General features: G+C 48.8%; 1 protein-coding gene across 1 annotated transcript in view; it reads left to right on the top strand.

Annotated features, from left to right (window-relative positions):
* The first annotated feature begins 1,126 nt into the window (after window positions 1-1,126).
* The window catches only part of PAK3 (p21 (RAC1) activated kinase 3), a 109,781-nt gene continuing 95,520 nt past the window's right edge, over window positions 1,127-15,387 (top strand). The window contains exons 1-4 of the mRNA XM_037512063.2: window positions 1,127-1,213; window positions 2,169-2,233; window positions 2,352-2,461; window positions 7,441-7,587. The gene's annotated coding sequence lies outside the window, so the exon portion shown is untranslated. The remainder of the gene's footprint in view (window positions 1,214-2,168; window positions 2,234-2,351; window positions 2,462-7,440; window positions 7,588-15,387) is intronic.

Raw genomic sequence — 15,387 nt, 5'->3', positions numbered from 1 at the left:
TTAACCCACCTATTAACATGTTATGTTCGCTTCTGATCTCTTATGCAGGCATATTTTACATCATAATTTGAATGTACTTATTTTGCTGTATTCTTTGTCATTTTTGATGACACTTTCCCATCTCCTTACTGTGATTGATTGTAATTTATATAATCTAGCCAAATCCTGGGGCATAGGGATTTTGAAGTAGCAAGAAATGATTTTTGGAGTTAGAGTTTCCAAGTCTTTGACACCTGCAAAATTGTGAACTTTTTCTTAATGACAAAAGAAGTCATGGAATTTTAGGGAGAGGATGCACAGGAAGAGCCATATTTTCATGAAATTATACATATTTAAATATACATGAATTTGAAGTAGATTATTCTCTTCTGGGAGGGGTATAATGCTGTGTTTTAAAATGTATTTCCCATTCTATATTGACATCCCATTCAGTTGCCCTATCTGCCTCTCTGACTTCCCTGTGTATTCCAGGGATGCCATCAGAGTAACCCGTTTGCCTGACAGGTGTGTCCCAAATCCAAGCCATTTGCCCACCCCCCCACCCCCCACTAGAGATTGTCCTTGTCCCCAGACCGATCTGCTCCGCCCTGGAAATGGATCTCAAATCTCAGGCTTCCTGAGGGAGGCAGTTCAGGAGGATACAAGAAACCCTTTTCTCACCCCCTAAAGTCAGGTGCACCTCTTTCTTGCGGGGAGGGGGGAAGGGAGCGGGTGGGGGCGGGAGGAATCTCTGTCTAGACAACCCTGATGGTGTAGAAGTTTCCATCGCCTTTTCTTTTCCCTCTCCCTGTACCCTCCCCTTCAGTCCCCCCCTCGCCCCCCCCACTCCCCCCAGCGCTTCCTGCCTGGAAACAAAAGATTGGTCCCCAGTAGCCCACTCAGGGCGATTTTAGTTTTCTGCTCCCCCTCTGATTGGCCGGCGAGCGGTGCAGAGCCGGTGACGTCATAGCAGAGCAGGGCTTGGGAGCGGTTGCTAGCTGGGCTCGTCCGCGGCGGGCAGCGGTGGGCAGCGGACCGTCTGGGGTCTCGCGCGGGGGCTGCAGCTTTTCCCGGCCTCCGGCGAGCGTGCGGGGCCAGGCGGCGAGCCGGGGTGGGGAGCGGGCCGGGCCCGGGGCTGCGGCTGCGGCCGCGGGGCGGCGGCTCCCCAGCCCCGCCAGCCCGAGCGCTCGGAGGTAGAGGAAAGGTCTGGACTGGGTGGCTGGACCCGTGGCAGGTAAATCGCGCGACTTGCGGCGCCCAGCCGGCTCGGGGACGGGTGGGAGGCGGCTGGGGCGCCGCTGCTAGGCTGCCGGGCAGCTGTGCTGCCCGCCCCGGCCCCCCGCCCGTTCTGGCGGCGCCCCAGCCTCCAGCCCCTTACGTGGCTCCCCTGGAGCCCCGAGAACAGGCGCGCAGTCAGTCGGCCGCTTCCCGGTTCGCTAGCGCGGACAAGTGGGTGTGTCGGGGCCCCGCGGGGAGGGCTGGGGCCCTTCGCTGGGTCGGGTCTCCGACTCGCTCTCGCGGACGGGTCCTGGGCTGCTGGAGGCAAAATCCGCCCCCGAAGCTACGTCAGCCTGTAGGTCTCAGACGGTCTTCCCGCCCCGCTCCCCCAGACACTGTGGCGGCGACGGCAGCTCCCCCCTTCCCGAGAAGGGCAGGGGGTGTGGCCGCGCCCCAGCAGGTCACAGCTCTGGGGGGATAGCCCGACTTGAGCAAAAAGAAAAAGTAACGATTTTCCGAAACCGGAGCCTTTCCTGTTTTGTTTTTATTTGCTTTTATCCCCCACCCCTTTTTTATTTGGTGGGGGCTGGGTAATGAGAGGGGGAGTCTTTTCTTCTCCAGTGGGGATTGAAACCATGCAATAATGTCCCTAGAAAGCCCGGGGTCCCTCAGCTGGCCTTTGTCTTTGTCTGGGGAGTAGGGTCACTGGGCCCACTGCCCCCCATTCCCTGCCCCCTCAGTTGACATGGAGTATTGCCCTGTTTGTGAACTGGCTCTAACAAGATGACTGCAAGGGAGGGTTGAACATTTTGAGTCTCGCTCTACCGGGTTTGCCTTTCCTAGGTTGAGGGGTGGAGTGGGGGAGCGGCGGGAGGGCGGCGCCTGCCTGCACCGAGGGAGCCAGTGGCCCCACTTGTTTTTTGGTTTTTTTGTTTGTTTGTTTGTTTGTTTGTTTTGGTCCCACCTTCCAGAATCCAGTGCCAGACTCTGAACTGAGGGTTCTGGGCTGTGGTCTGTAGGAGCACAGGAGAGAAGGGTGAGTGGCTTGGCTTTGGGGTGCATGAAGGGGGTGGATGCAGTGTTATTTTTCAAAAATGGCTTTCAGCAGGGAAGCCTTTAGCCATGTTAGTCTTGCTTCCCCCATGGTTTTGCAGAGTCAAATCCAGGCCAGCTGTATGGCTATCTGAGGTGTTGGAACAGAAGGAGGTCCATTCCTGTTGGTGACAACACTGTGGCCCTGTTCTGGGATGACCGAGGTATAAAGGTCAGTGCGGTTTTCACTGAACCATTTGCAGAACTATCACTGGGCAGGTCTAATTTGGTCCTTGAGGCCCCTAATCAGGGGCACCTTTGGGCCAAGGGGTTTAACATGGTAGTGGATGACTCATAGGCCTGGGCTTGTCAAGAGAGCCTGGTAAGCCTGTTTCTCGATAGGAATGTCATACTCCTCTCTCCCATGAAAGAAGCAAAATGGGAAGAGACTGGGGTACATGCCGGGTATCAGCAGCTGACAGCTGAGAATCTCCAGACTAGAAGGACCTTGGGGTGTCAAGGAGCCGACCCTCCAAGCAGGCGAGTGGGCCTCATAGGAGAGCCCCAACAGAAAATGACGTTCACCTGTGACAGGTTCAGGCAAGCGGCCACAAAAACCCTAGAGACATCCCCACTAGCTGGCCATTCCTACAGGTTGCAGATTTTCTGGCTGGAGGTGGAATTGGTGTATAGAGTAAACGAGCTCACTGATGACCTGGAGAGCCAGCGAAGGGCGTGGGTATGACAGGTGAGGGGAATGAGGGATACTTGGGGATGAGGAGGTGCTGACCCCATCAGAGACTCGGCTACTATGAGGGCAGAGGCTTCCCTACTACGAGGTCAGAGGGGATGGCCAAGGCAAAAATAAAAGATCAGATCTAGAATTCAGATACAGTAGGCAGCTAAGACCAGATGGATTAGGTCGGACAAAGCAGTAGGCACAAAAAGAAAAAAAGTCAGTCTTACCAGGAACCGGAAAGTCCTGATTTCCCTGGGGAAATGGTGGTGGTTGAAGCACCTGTGGCTCAGCCCAGAGTTAGAGGCACCATTTCTTGATCTTTCGGGAATCCATAGCATCCCCACCTGTGTAACCCACCTTCAGGAGCCAGTAGCTTTGGTCAAGGCCAGAAGAGACTCGAAGTACAACAGCCTCAACAACCGGCTCTTTCCTCCTGGGTAAGGAGAAGGGAGGGGGGGGGGGTCAGGGCCCTAACGGGGAGTGGAGGGAGCTTTGAATCTGGCCAAGACAGGTAGGTTGGTTGCTTTTACATGGGGTGGGCCAGGGCCCAGCTGGGCTGGACTCCTGCCCCAGGCACAGGGTTATTGAACCTATGCTCTAAAAAAAAAAAACAAAAGCCCTCGTTTGTTCCCCGGGGACCATGGGGACCCGGTGCAGGTGAGGGAGAGGAAAAACCACTGCCCTAGAAGGTAAGTGCAGCTGGCTTCTGGGGTGCATTTTAAATCTCACGTGCCCTGTGGTCCCTCACCCTCTCCACCTGCCAGAGGGGAGGGGTTTCCCTCTGCAGGGCCTGGTATGCGCTCCCCAGCCAACTGTGCTCTCTGAGGCTTCTCCAGCAGGGGGCAGGAAAGGGAGTGTAGCAGTGTGCCAGGCCTGTGTCCTCCATTTCAGGTGTGAAGCCCCAGCCTCAGATCAAGTCCCAGCCATACATTTAAGACCTATTTAGGGATACCAGAGACACAAATGAACCCCCGGTCTGCCAAGTTGTTTCCATTTATGCCCAGAAATGTGTCATTTCCTACTGTGCTTCTTGACCTTGCATTTAAATATGCCCTGATTACTGGAGTCATTTATGCAGCCTAACCAGAATTTAATAGGAAGTGTGAATCAATGCAATGGATCCGTGCCTGACTTGCACAGCAGGTCAATTATCTGCAGGTTGGGGCAATCTGCCCTGCACCCGGGGGATCTGATGAGGAGCAAAATGGCTTAGCTACTGCTGGGAGTTGGGTCTGGGAGTTGGAAGCTAAACAGGGGAGCTGGGCCTTGAAGACTGGAAAGAGAGCAACACTTTACTGATGGGGAGAGGAAGTCTTTCCAAAAGTGTGGTCACCGAGTGTCCTGGGCAACTTGATCACTGAGATGGAATAGGATTTTTTTGGAGGGGGACATCCAGATTTTGGGTGAGGTGGGAGGGGCTTGAATTGGGAGAAGGAAGTTCTTTAGGGGCTAGAGGACTAGGACCAGTTGTGGGATGAACCCTGGGCAATGGGCAGTCAGAAGTCAGCCATTCTGGGCTGAATGTTTCTGCCTCTCTCTGAGTCTTAGTTTCCTTGTATTTCAAATGATGAGGTTAGCGAGATGGTTTCTGAGATGGTCATGACATTTTGGGACATGGATCCATTTGTTTTTGGTAATGAAGACAGGTCCACTAAGGGACTTCATCTCCCCCTCCCAATTTACTCTTCTAAATCATATTCTTTTTGGTGTGCCTTCCAATTTGGGGAACAATACAAAACAAACATACATACCCTATGCGCATGCCATCCTTCAGCAGTGGGCCTCTACCTTTATTTCAGTGTGACACAGGGAGCAGGAGGGAATAAAGAAGGCCCAATGGAAACTCTACTAGGGACCTATAAAACCAAGCCCCTGATAAGCTCTGGGGGGGGGGTTGAAATAACACATCTATGCGGTGCAGATACTCACTAGTGTCCCTGAAGGGATAGGGGTGAGACTGAAGGAAGGGTCTGGCTTGGGGGTATGGATTCTTTTATCTTTCTCCCCCATCTCCCTCTGAGCCAGGTGGGCATTTATTTTTTTGTAATTTTGCTCCCTGAAGAGACACTACCCCTAACAATCAGCACAATCGCGCCCTCTAGTGACCGCAACAGGCACACTTGGGGCTGTGCTCCCCATGCGTGCCATGCTGAAGAGGCAGTGCTAACCCCTGGTACTGTTACTCCCTGCGGAGGAGCACTGCAGGCCTTCGATTGGCATAAAGCGAAACTCCGACAGCTGCAGCTTTCTGCAGGCTCTTCTTACATGTGGGAGGGGGTGGAGAGAGCGAGCCTTTTCCCAGTGTCCAGTTTCCTTCTTTGGGCCCATGAAAGGTTCTGGAACTCCTTTCCCAGCTATCTTTAGTGCTGGGCTAGGCACCTGTCACGGAAACATGCTGTGGTGAAGAATGCCCCCTGCCCCACAGCAACGTGGCAGCTCTTGTCCCTAGACAGCTGCTGGCAAGAAGCAAGACCACAGAGCTGATGGACACAAGGTGTTGCATTGGTCCTGCCCACAGCCTCCAGCAGGAGGCTAAGCCACAGGTGCAGTCTCTTCAAAGCATTATAGACACACAACACAGTACAGAGTGGTGTAGACAGATGACACACAATATGGATTAGACACATGGCACGCACACAGCACAGTGTAGATACAACACACCTGCAGCCCAGTGCACACCCTTGGTGCATACACGTTACAGCACTGTCACAGCTTACACAGAACACAACGTGAACACGACACACGACTGTGTGCAAACTCAACATGATACAGGCTTGAGACATATAACATCATATAGCTAGGACAGAACACACATACACACACAGTACTGGGGCACACAGCTGCAGGGTGGTGCAGGGACTGGTGTTTGACCCCAAATATGCTCATATGAAGGATACATCCCCAGCACAGCCTACCCCTGACATGAGTGAGGAGTGTGGCCACCAGCCAGAGCCCTGTGTCCTGCCAGTTGCATCTGCATTGGCTGTATCTGTGCACCTAGTGGATTTGAGGCAAGCTGCCACAAAGTTAATGAGCCACTGAGGGCAAGTGGAGGTAGGCCTAAGGAAGGCTCTTGATCAGAAACCTGGAGGTGCATGGTTAGCACAGGCTGGTGCATCTCCCTTGCACCTCACCTCTTCTAGGACTAGTCCCCACCCCCGCTGGGTGCAGGCTGCATGCCTGAGACCAGCCCTTAGCCCTGGAGATGGACAGGGGCTTTTTGTGGCCATTCTTGGGCCCTGCCTCTCTGGAGCTTTGGCAGCCTACATTCTCCTGCCCACGCTCCACCCTTTGCAGAATGAGCTCATGCTGGAGGTGGGGGGGTAAGAGGAGGGCACACCACTCAGAGGTGCGGTGGGTGGGGTTTGGAAAGGCTGCTTAGAGTGTGTGTGGGGGAAGCACACAGGGAATGCCAGCAGCGCTGGAGGACAGACATGCTCTGGAGCCTCACACAAGCAAGTGGCAGGCCTGGGGTATGTATGGTTTGGTATTTTTATTTGAGAAGTAGAATCACAGGGCTTTCCTTGGCTCTATGAAAATTTTGCTAACTCCACCTTTAGATAGCAGTTCATGCATCTGTCCATCCATCCATCCATCCATCCATCCATGTCTTCGGATTCGGACTCTGTACAATCTAGAATCCTCTCATGGAATGTTTGCTAGCTTGAATCTGGTCTGTTTGGAAGTTACATAGAGGAGCTGCTTTTCTTTGAGGATAAACACCATGGAGAAAAGGGTTAGCAGGGAATGAGGGATTGCAGAGTTTGGGGGCCTATCAAAGGACATCCAGTCTCCTATTTCTTTCATGATTGCTCATGGAAACCCTCATGAGGAAGATAAAGCAAATTGCAATCCCCTTAAAAAAGTACATATTTGCCCAAGGAAATCTGAGGAAGACTGTAAAGACATCCCACAAGTGATTGGGGGAAGGTGAGAGGGAAGTTTCAGTTAGGATCAGAGGTTGAGGTCATCAGCAGTTGTGAGACAGCAAAGGAGAGGCACTTGGTGGAGCTTGTTGAGAAGAGACATGGAGATGGAGACCAGGAGTTGGGGGAGAAAATAAACTGAACAGTGGTGCCAGGTCCTGGGGAAGATTTGCCATCATTTCACTTCCACATTGGACTATATACCACCTTCCACAAATATGCAGGTTCCACATCTGTCAGACTGGATTGAGTCCTCCCAACACTTGTCCAAGGTGACCAGGGTGGCAGGCCTTTTCCACTTGATTGCCAGGAGCTCCAGGATAGTGAAGTGGCAGCAGTTCTCAATTTGAAGCTCCCAGTTCAGTGCCCTTTCTAGACTCCTACGTAACAATGCTTGTTTACACTTCTCACCTCTCTGATTCCCTGTCTCCTTAGGGGATTTTCTGAAATTCACTGCAGTGTGTGTGATGTTTGGGAGTTTGGATGAGGGAATAGTAGCAGGTGGGGAAAGAGGTTCCTGCTCCCCCACAATGCTTCTCTCGGCAGGTCCCCCCAAGAAAGAGCAGCTGAGTCCCTACATCTTGTGGCAGCTGGTGTGCCCAGCACCCAGTCCATCGGAGCTGAAGGCAGCCCGGCCCCTTCTCATGGGCAATACCCACCTGTGCTGAGGTCCTGCAGCGGTGGCGGTGTGAGGTGAGTAATGGATTCCAGGGCAGGGAGTTAGGGATCTCCAAATCCAGGTAAATGCCACCTTCCCAACAGAACCCCCCCAAATCTAAGATTCTGCCTAGGCCTCACCAGCCAGGCCTCAGGCATGGCCCCTAATTTTCAGGGGATTCTGCCCCAAATGGTTGCCCTTGATCTCATTGCCCTTGGTCTCCCAATTTCCCCATCGTTCATATGGAAATGATAGCCTTAACCTACATCCTGGGGTGAGTAGGAGAAGCAATCTAACAGCCATTGCCAAGTCCTTGGCAAATGTCAAGCTCCATCTTAAAAGCATCAGTATAACATGCTTCCCACCAACCTGTGGTTCCTTTCTCCTGCTTTCTCCATGTCAAAGTATTTCAGCCACCTGCCACAAATTTTCCAAATGGTTCCTGCAATTTCTATCCCCCATAACCTTAATTTTACCTTCCTATTCAAAATCTAGTCTTACCCCATCCATCCTAGCTTCTGGACTTGGCAGGCTTACTTTAACCCTTCCAGAATTTTCCAGAATCTTCCTGCCTGCCCACCCAGCTAGGGAGCAACACCCCCTCCCCAAGCTTTCCAACTCAAGTATGTACCACATGCTATATCCCTTGCTCTGCTGATTTAAAGAGTTCCCCCCTGGATCCTGGCATATTCATCTTGGCAGGCTAGCTGGACTGTGAGCTTTTTAGGGGTAGCGACTAGATGTCACAGGTCTCTCATCTCCCTTGCAAGGACCTCACAGTTCCCAGTCAGCTTTTCGACTCGAACCTACCCCTCTCTTCCTTGTCACTTCATTTCGGTTTCTTGGTCTGCTTCTCTAATCACATCCCATCTCCCTGCCTCTTAGGCAGCCATTGTAGCTTCATCTGTCAGCTTGCCACCGGGCCGTCTGTTGCAGTACACTGCTATTCAGCTACTTGTTTGTACCTTACCCTCCCTCTGTCTCTCTGTCTGCTCTTCTGTGTGTGTCTGCCATTTATGTAGGCATTTCTCATATGCCAAAGTCAGAAACTTCTAACAATCCACCCAAATTAAAAACACCCAACAAGAAAAACAAGCAGACTAAACAGAATCCAAACAAGGACTGTGCAGTACAGTTCCCTTCCCCACTGAGTCTGTCCTGAACCTAGAGGACACAGCTCAGTGGCAGGTGTTTCTGCGATGTCTTCTCATGGAGGGCAAACTCCAGAGCTTCAGCTGTGAAATTGAAGGTATGAAATTACAGCCTTGCAGATACTGATGCATTCAGCTTTCTAGAGATGCTCTGGTAGGGGATCCTCTAGAGACCTTGACTGACAGAAGGTAACTAGAACCAACTAAAATAAGAAGCGATCCCCTGGATCTCTCCTGGGTATCCTTTGATGGTGATCATAATAATTGTATTTATTGTCAACTGGTGTCAGCATCTACTGTGCTAGGTATTTTATGTGCACGAGTTCATTTGATCCTCCGGTAACTCTGCAAGGTAGGTATTGTCATAGTTGCTGGGTTTGTTTCTGATTATAAAAGTGATACTAGCTCAGGGTAGGTAATATCACTGCTTTCACCATGAGGAGACAGAAGTTGAGAGAGGCAAAGCAATTTGCCTGTAAATGGACACATGGCTATGGCCCTGGGAGGAAGGGCGCTTCCTGGAGACTTTCTCAGCATTCCACACACTCACAAGCACACTTGCTCACCCTCACACAGTCATACAGTCCTGTTTACCTTCTGACTAACTAGCTTTTCACCCTGGACACACTCATAGTGACAGTCTCTCTTCTTCCTTCACACACAATCTTCTCTACAAACACACCACATACAGGTACCGAATGATATGATCACATTCAGATTGTCACATTTCCACAATGATGCACACTTGCCATTCACCCCACCCTCTCATTCAGATCTCACCCACTGGCACTTTGTTCTTCCTGCATTCTCATACACTCACATCCATATGAATGACATAATGGCTGTCAACTCTCAGATTCTTCCACAGTCACACACAAGGTTGGGGTTGGCTCTCCCCTGCCAGATACTCATACAGTCAGATGTGCAGTCGATTTCGTACACTGCAGCATGTTTGCACTGATCATCCTCCACAGAGTCACACAGTTCCACGTCTTAACTTATCACAGAAATGCACATGTGCACACATGTTCATATGTTCACATTTATACACATTCACATCATGAACACTATCTCATTAATTTCTGCTTTGTACTTTCTTGCATATGTGCATTCAGAATTGGAAGCTTTTGCACCCCTAGACTGCACTGGCATAATGTCTCTACCTGTCATATTCACATAATCTCACGGACACATGGAAACACTCATTTTGATACACATTCACATGCATATCCTCACCTTCACAGTGAGACATAGTTTTGCGCTACACCAGTCAGGCATGCATCCTCACAGCCAGTCATACACATTTTTTTTCATCAGCTTGGCCTTTAGACTGGTGCATGGAACCCTGCTCTCATGCTCAGGCACAGCCACACACCAGCACAGTTACACTGACACAGTCTGATACATACACCAGCTCACTCACACTCAGAGCTCACAAGGGTTGACATTAATGCACAGTCACACTTCTGGTGCCCAAGCTTCTGTGCTTGTACACTTGTAGTTTCACATCCTCTTACATTCTCAGCCATGCATACCCCCACACGATCCCATGGACAGGGGCACTCCTTCACACTCATGTACATTCACACGTGTACCCCCTCAGGCTCCAGCTCCTGCTCGCTTATTACAAGTATTCACAGTGGCACGATCACACTTCCCAAATTCATGTTCTTATACATTCCCACTCATGCTGACATTCCCTCAATCACATGGCTACACACACTTACACAAAAACACATGGAGTGGCACAGTTGGCACATTCACTGACTTCTCTTACCTGACATCACACTGACCCACATAATTCACACGGTCACTGTCAGTCTACGTAAATACATACATTGTACTCATATACAGGCAACACTACCGATCCTGCATAGGCCGCACAGACTCACACTCAGGCTGACACACTGCCACACCCACCTTCACACTGTACATGTGCTCGCTCTGCGCCAGGGGCCATAATACCCTGTGTTCATAAATACCCTGACGGTCAGCATGTGCTCCGGAACTGCCGTGGACCCTCACCTGGATTCTTAGATGGGCACGTTGCCCCTGCCACATACTCACCTCTGGCACTGACTTACACCCCTTCACTGAGGTAGCCCCATTGACTCACATCTTCTCACACTGATTCACACACGCTCCTGGTGACTACACTCTCGTGCGCACACCCATGTATAATTTTCCAAACTCTTATGCATGCCCACACATGAGCGTTGCCACAGTCACACACCTTCTCACTGACACACACACACAGTCACACCCAGAGCCCATCATCACAGTCACCAATGTTGTTTTCCTAGTGCCAGCTCACAGGCTTCCCAGCAATCAGTGGGCAAAGGAAGAGAGTCGTTCTCAGCCAGAGTGTCAGTGGGACTTGATATTCTCAGGGCAGAAAGGAGTGAAATTTATGTCTAGGATTAAAAAGCAACAGTGCAAACCCACAAATCATGTTTTACACCCTTTTTCCATAGTTTCTTTTTTACAGACATCACCTCTGAAAGAACTTCAGCGAGTTCTTCCAGAAGAGGTCAGGGTTTAGATGGTGTGCTTATTTTCTCGAAGTTTATGCTTTTACTTGCCGTTTCATTTTTCTCCTGCGGGAGGGGAAGTAGAAGAATGTGTTTCTCTGTGACTCCTAATGGTTTCCTATGCATAAGTACATGCCTCCAATTTTATGTTTATAACCTGGAATTGCCTGCTGATATGACACACGGAAAGGGCAAGTCTACTTCTAGCAGGCACCTCTAATCTAGCCGGATCTACTTAACACCCTGTCAGCCCTGACACATGGTATTTGAGAAAGAGAAATAAAAGGTTAATGAGCTTGCTGGATGATAAAGTAAATTTCTATTGTGAGTGTGCATTTGCATACATAGACCTCTCTGGAATTTCAACAGCTGTTACTAACAACTCAACAGAGGAAATTTCTCAGTTGGTGTGGGTAAAGACAAGCTGAAGAACGTTCCCTGCACCCTAAATTGTAGATTTCCTTCCAAGAGGGTTAATAAACACAAATCTCAGGAGTGAGTTAGTAGCCCGAGTGAGTCAGGAACCTGATGCCAGAGCCATGGGCTACCTCAGTTCCCCCCCAGATACGTGGGGACATGAAAGAACTTTGTTGGAGCCTCTGTAGACCATCACTTCCCTACTGGGTTCTCCCTGCAGTAAAAACGAATGCAAAATAGGTCCAAGCTGCCATCTGATAAAGGTCTTATGGGGACAAGCCTATATTCTGGATGACCAGCCAACCCCCTCCCACCTGCGATTAGTTGGAGAATTTCTTTGCTAACAAGGATCACATCCTCTAACCTGCTTTGGATTCCCAGTGCCTAATGCAGTGCCCAGAACGGCTGCTTGTTAAACTCAATTAAGACATGGAAAACAGGGCCTTCCCTGGTGGCGCAGCGGTTGAGTGCTGGGCTGTGAGGCTACCCGCAGCCTCTGCAGCAACGGTTTGTTCCCCGGCCACTGGTGAGGGTCCCACCAAAAAAAAAAAAAAAAAAAAAAGACATGGAAAGCAGTGAGTTGTCAGGACAGATCCTGTGCCCATCTTCCACACTTCCAGAATTCCAATGGCATGACTGACTTAGATTGAGGATCTTCTATGGGCTCTCAAGAGTGCTAGGCCCAAGGGAGATTCAATGGGTGAAAGGCCCACATTCTGTGCTTGAGATACTTCCATTTTAGTGGGAAAGACAAAGTACCCACGAAATAGTACTATAAGGCAACAGTCTGGAAGGTTGGGATCAGAGGACTCATGTTATCCTGTGGTCTTCAGGCTTTTGGGGCCTTGAGAACCCATGAGTGGTTGGGAGCAGCAGCCAGGATTTAGGGGAACTACTGCCCAAAGCAAATCTCCTCATAGACATTGTTCACTATGGTGCTGTGCCATCTTGCTGGTAGATTGTGTAACAGAGTACTTTGTTCCTGGGCCTAAGGCAGAGGTAGAAAAGGGAGCTTAGACCACCTTTTCTAAGATATGGCTTTAGAGAAGTAGCCTGACAGATTTATACTGATAATTTTATCTCCCCAAGACTCACTAAATGCAACCTACACAATTTGCAGGGCTGGCTGAATTTTAGTAAGGTAAAAATACACCTGCCTGAGTTTGCTTGAATACTGTGAGAAGTGCTAGATAAGAATACCCACCACACCTCCTGCATTTATGTATTTTATTCTATTCAAAATAGTTAACAAACCACCCATCCATTAGGAGCAAAAACTTTGGAGTCAGCTACACCAACATTTGTATCCCAGTTTAGCCACTTCCTACCGAGATGCTTGAGTTGATTATTTCTCTTCCTTAAGCTTCAGTTTTCTCATCTGTGAAATGGTAGTGACACTAATGCCATCTACCTCACTGAATTATTGTGAAGATGTAATGAGATAATACATGGAAGCATTTAGCATGATGTCTGGACTATAGTAAATGCTCAACAAAGGAAAGACCTTATCATCCTCACATAGTCCTTTGAGGTAGCGGTAGTGCCGTCAAAGAGACAGAACCCCGGGATAACAGTGTAAGTTCTTTGTAGCCTAAAGATGAGTGAAAAATAGAAGTACTGCATGGGGAGTTCCCTCAATTCCTGTGTTTCTAGGACATGTTTGGCCAGGCCAGTGCTGCAAATGTTTCTTGTTCGTGTCTCCTCTAGTCCTACAACTTCCTCCTTGAAATCACAAAGCCTTCAGTTGCTGGTGCAGAAACTTGGGTGAGAGGCACTCCTGATGCTGGGAGAGCCAGCATTCTGCTCTTTAGCCACAGGCTTTCCTCTGCCCTTGTTCCTCATGTTGAAATGTCTGCTTTGTGGGCAGATGGTCAGCTCAATTCTGGGCTTTGGTTCCAGACATCACAGCAGAGGTACCATTTACCTACTATGAATGTTTGTGTCCATGCAAAATCTGTGAGTGACTGAGAATGTATCCTATAGCAAACTGGAGTGTGTTGAGGAAGCATAATAAAAGCTCGGGCTTGGGAGTCATGTGGACATGGGATAGCATGGTCTTACTCTTCTACTTACTGGCTCTGCGACCTTCACAGGTGAGCTGAGACTTCTGAAGAGCAGTTTCATCTATAAAATGGAAGTGTAATAGTACCTCACGTAGTACTGCAAGTTATGTGAACTTGACTATAAGTAACCTTCAGTAAAGTGTCTGGGACATAATACGATCTCTGTGAATGATGGTGATGTCGTTTATGGCTTGTGAAATCTGTGGCAGTAATTGTAAACATCTATTGGCAAAATATCTTAAATTACTTCAAAGTATTTCCCAAAGGGGGTCATTTGATTTTCCCCACCTTTTGGTGAGAGGGGTCACTTTTTCTATATATGGAAATAAATGCAGAGAGACAAGGGATGTATCCAAGGTCATGAAGCTCATTAGCAACAGTGCTAGACTGAGAAAGTATCCATCCGGATTGAATATTTGCATCTCTGCTTGGCAAAGACTTGTGGAGCTACAGTTAACAAATAAGAGCTGTTTGAACTGAACATAATCCTTGTGGAACAATGTCAGAACACTAACTGCAGTTTATCTGCTAGCAAACCACATATCCACGTCCCTGCATCCTGTGTGATACCCTGGCAAGAGTGCAACAAAGGTGATATTCCCAGAGTACCCTTGGCAGCAGTGCCAGGTGATACATGGCCATGATGGTGCCATTCACCCCCAGAAGGGAATTCTTTCTCAAGGCTGGCCATGTGATTCTATTCCAGCGGCTTAGGGAACACCACATTTCCAGAGTCTGGGAATTATTTAAATGTACTGAAAAACATCAACAGACCACTGGTGCCACTTGACTATTTCCCTTCTGACATGGAAATTGCAGGACATCAACCTTAGTATACTCTAGGGAAAGGATGAGAGGACAAAAAGATAGGAGCCCTTTTGACCTCTCTGTGACATCTTGTAGCCACGTTCATCCCAAAGCATCTCCTCTTAATTTCCATATCAGACAGCCAGTTCCTCTGCAACTTTAGCCATATTTCTCTTACAGTGGGTTTCTTTTTCTTCTTCCAGCTCCTAAAATTTATTGTTCCAGAAAGGTTTTATTCTTCCCTCTTCCATACTTTTGTTGGGCAACCCCAGTTACCCTTATGCTGATGGTCTTCAAATGAATAACTTCAGGCAACGTGTCCAGCTCTCCATTCAGCCATTTCATAAGGCCAACTAAGCATGTTAGCACCGCTGCTGTGTCTTACACTTACTGTCTCTGTTGAGAGGGATAGAGCGCTAGAGATAGACTTTTCCCACTACATGCCATAGGGTTCATACTTCTCAATGACTAGATGCTTGGATACTTGTTTTGCTTCCCACTAGATATTCCTACTTTAGTTTTTACTGAAATATCCAGTGTCTTGACTCAGCGTATTCTCTTTTCTTGTTATATGACTTATACAAAAGTTACATATTTGAGATCCATTTGCAGCTACTTAGTCTACGTAGAATTATGATGTTTGTTGGTCTATATAAAATTGAGTTGAGTTTTCTCTAAAATTATTAAGTCCTGTCCTATTGGTGCAGAACACTAGCATAATGTATTACTTTTGGGAATATAATTATTGCTAGTGGTCACATGGCTGCTACTACAAGGGAACTTTAACAATTATATTTGTTATCAGCATACCAACATCGTTAGTTGTTTTTTTATTGCTATTCTAAGTTAGTTGTTTACTCATGAGG

Source organism: Talpa occidentalis, unplaced genomic scaffold, assembly GCF_014898055.3.
Source record: "Talpa occidentalis isolate TD23 unplaced genomic scaffold, MPIMG_talOcc4v2.1 talOcc4.15, whole genome shotgun sequence".
In the NCBI taxonomy this organism is placed as follows: Eukaryota; Metazoa; Chordata; class Mammalia; order Eulipotyphla; family Talpidae; genus Talpa; species Talpa occidentalis.
Note: the sequence above shows the minus strand (reverse complement) of the source record. Positions and strands in the feature narration are given on the sequence as shown.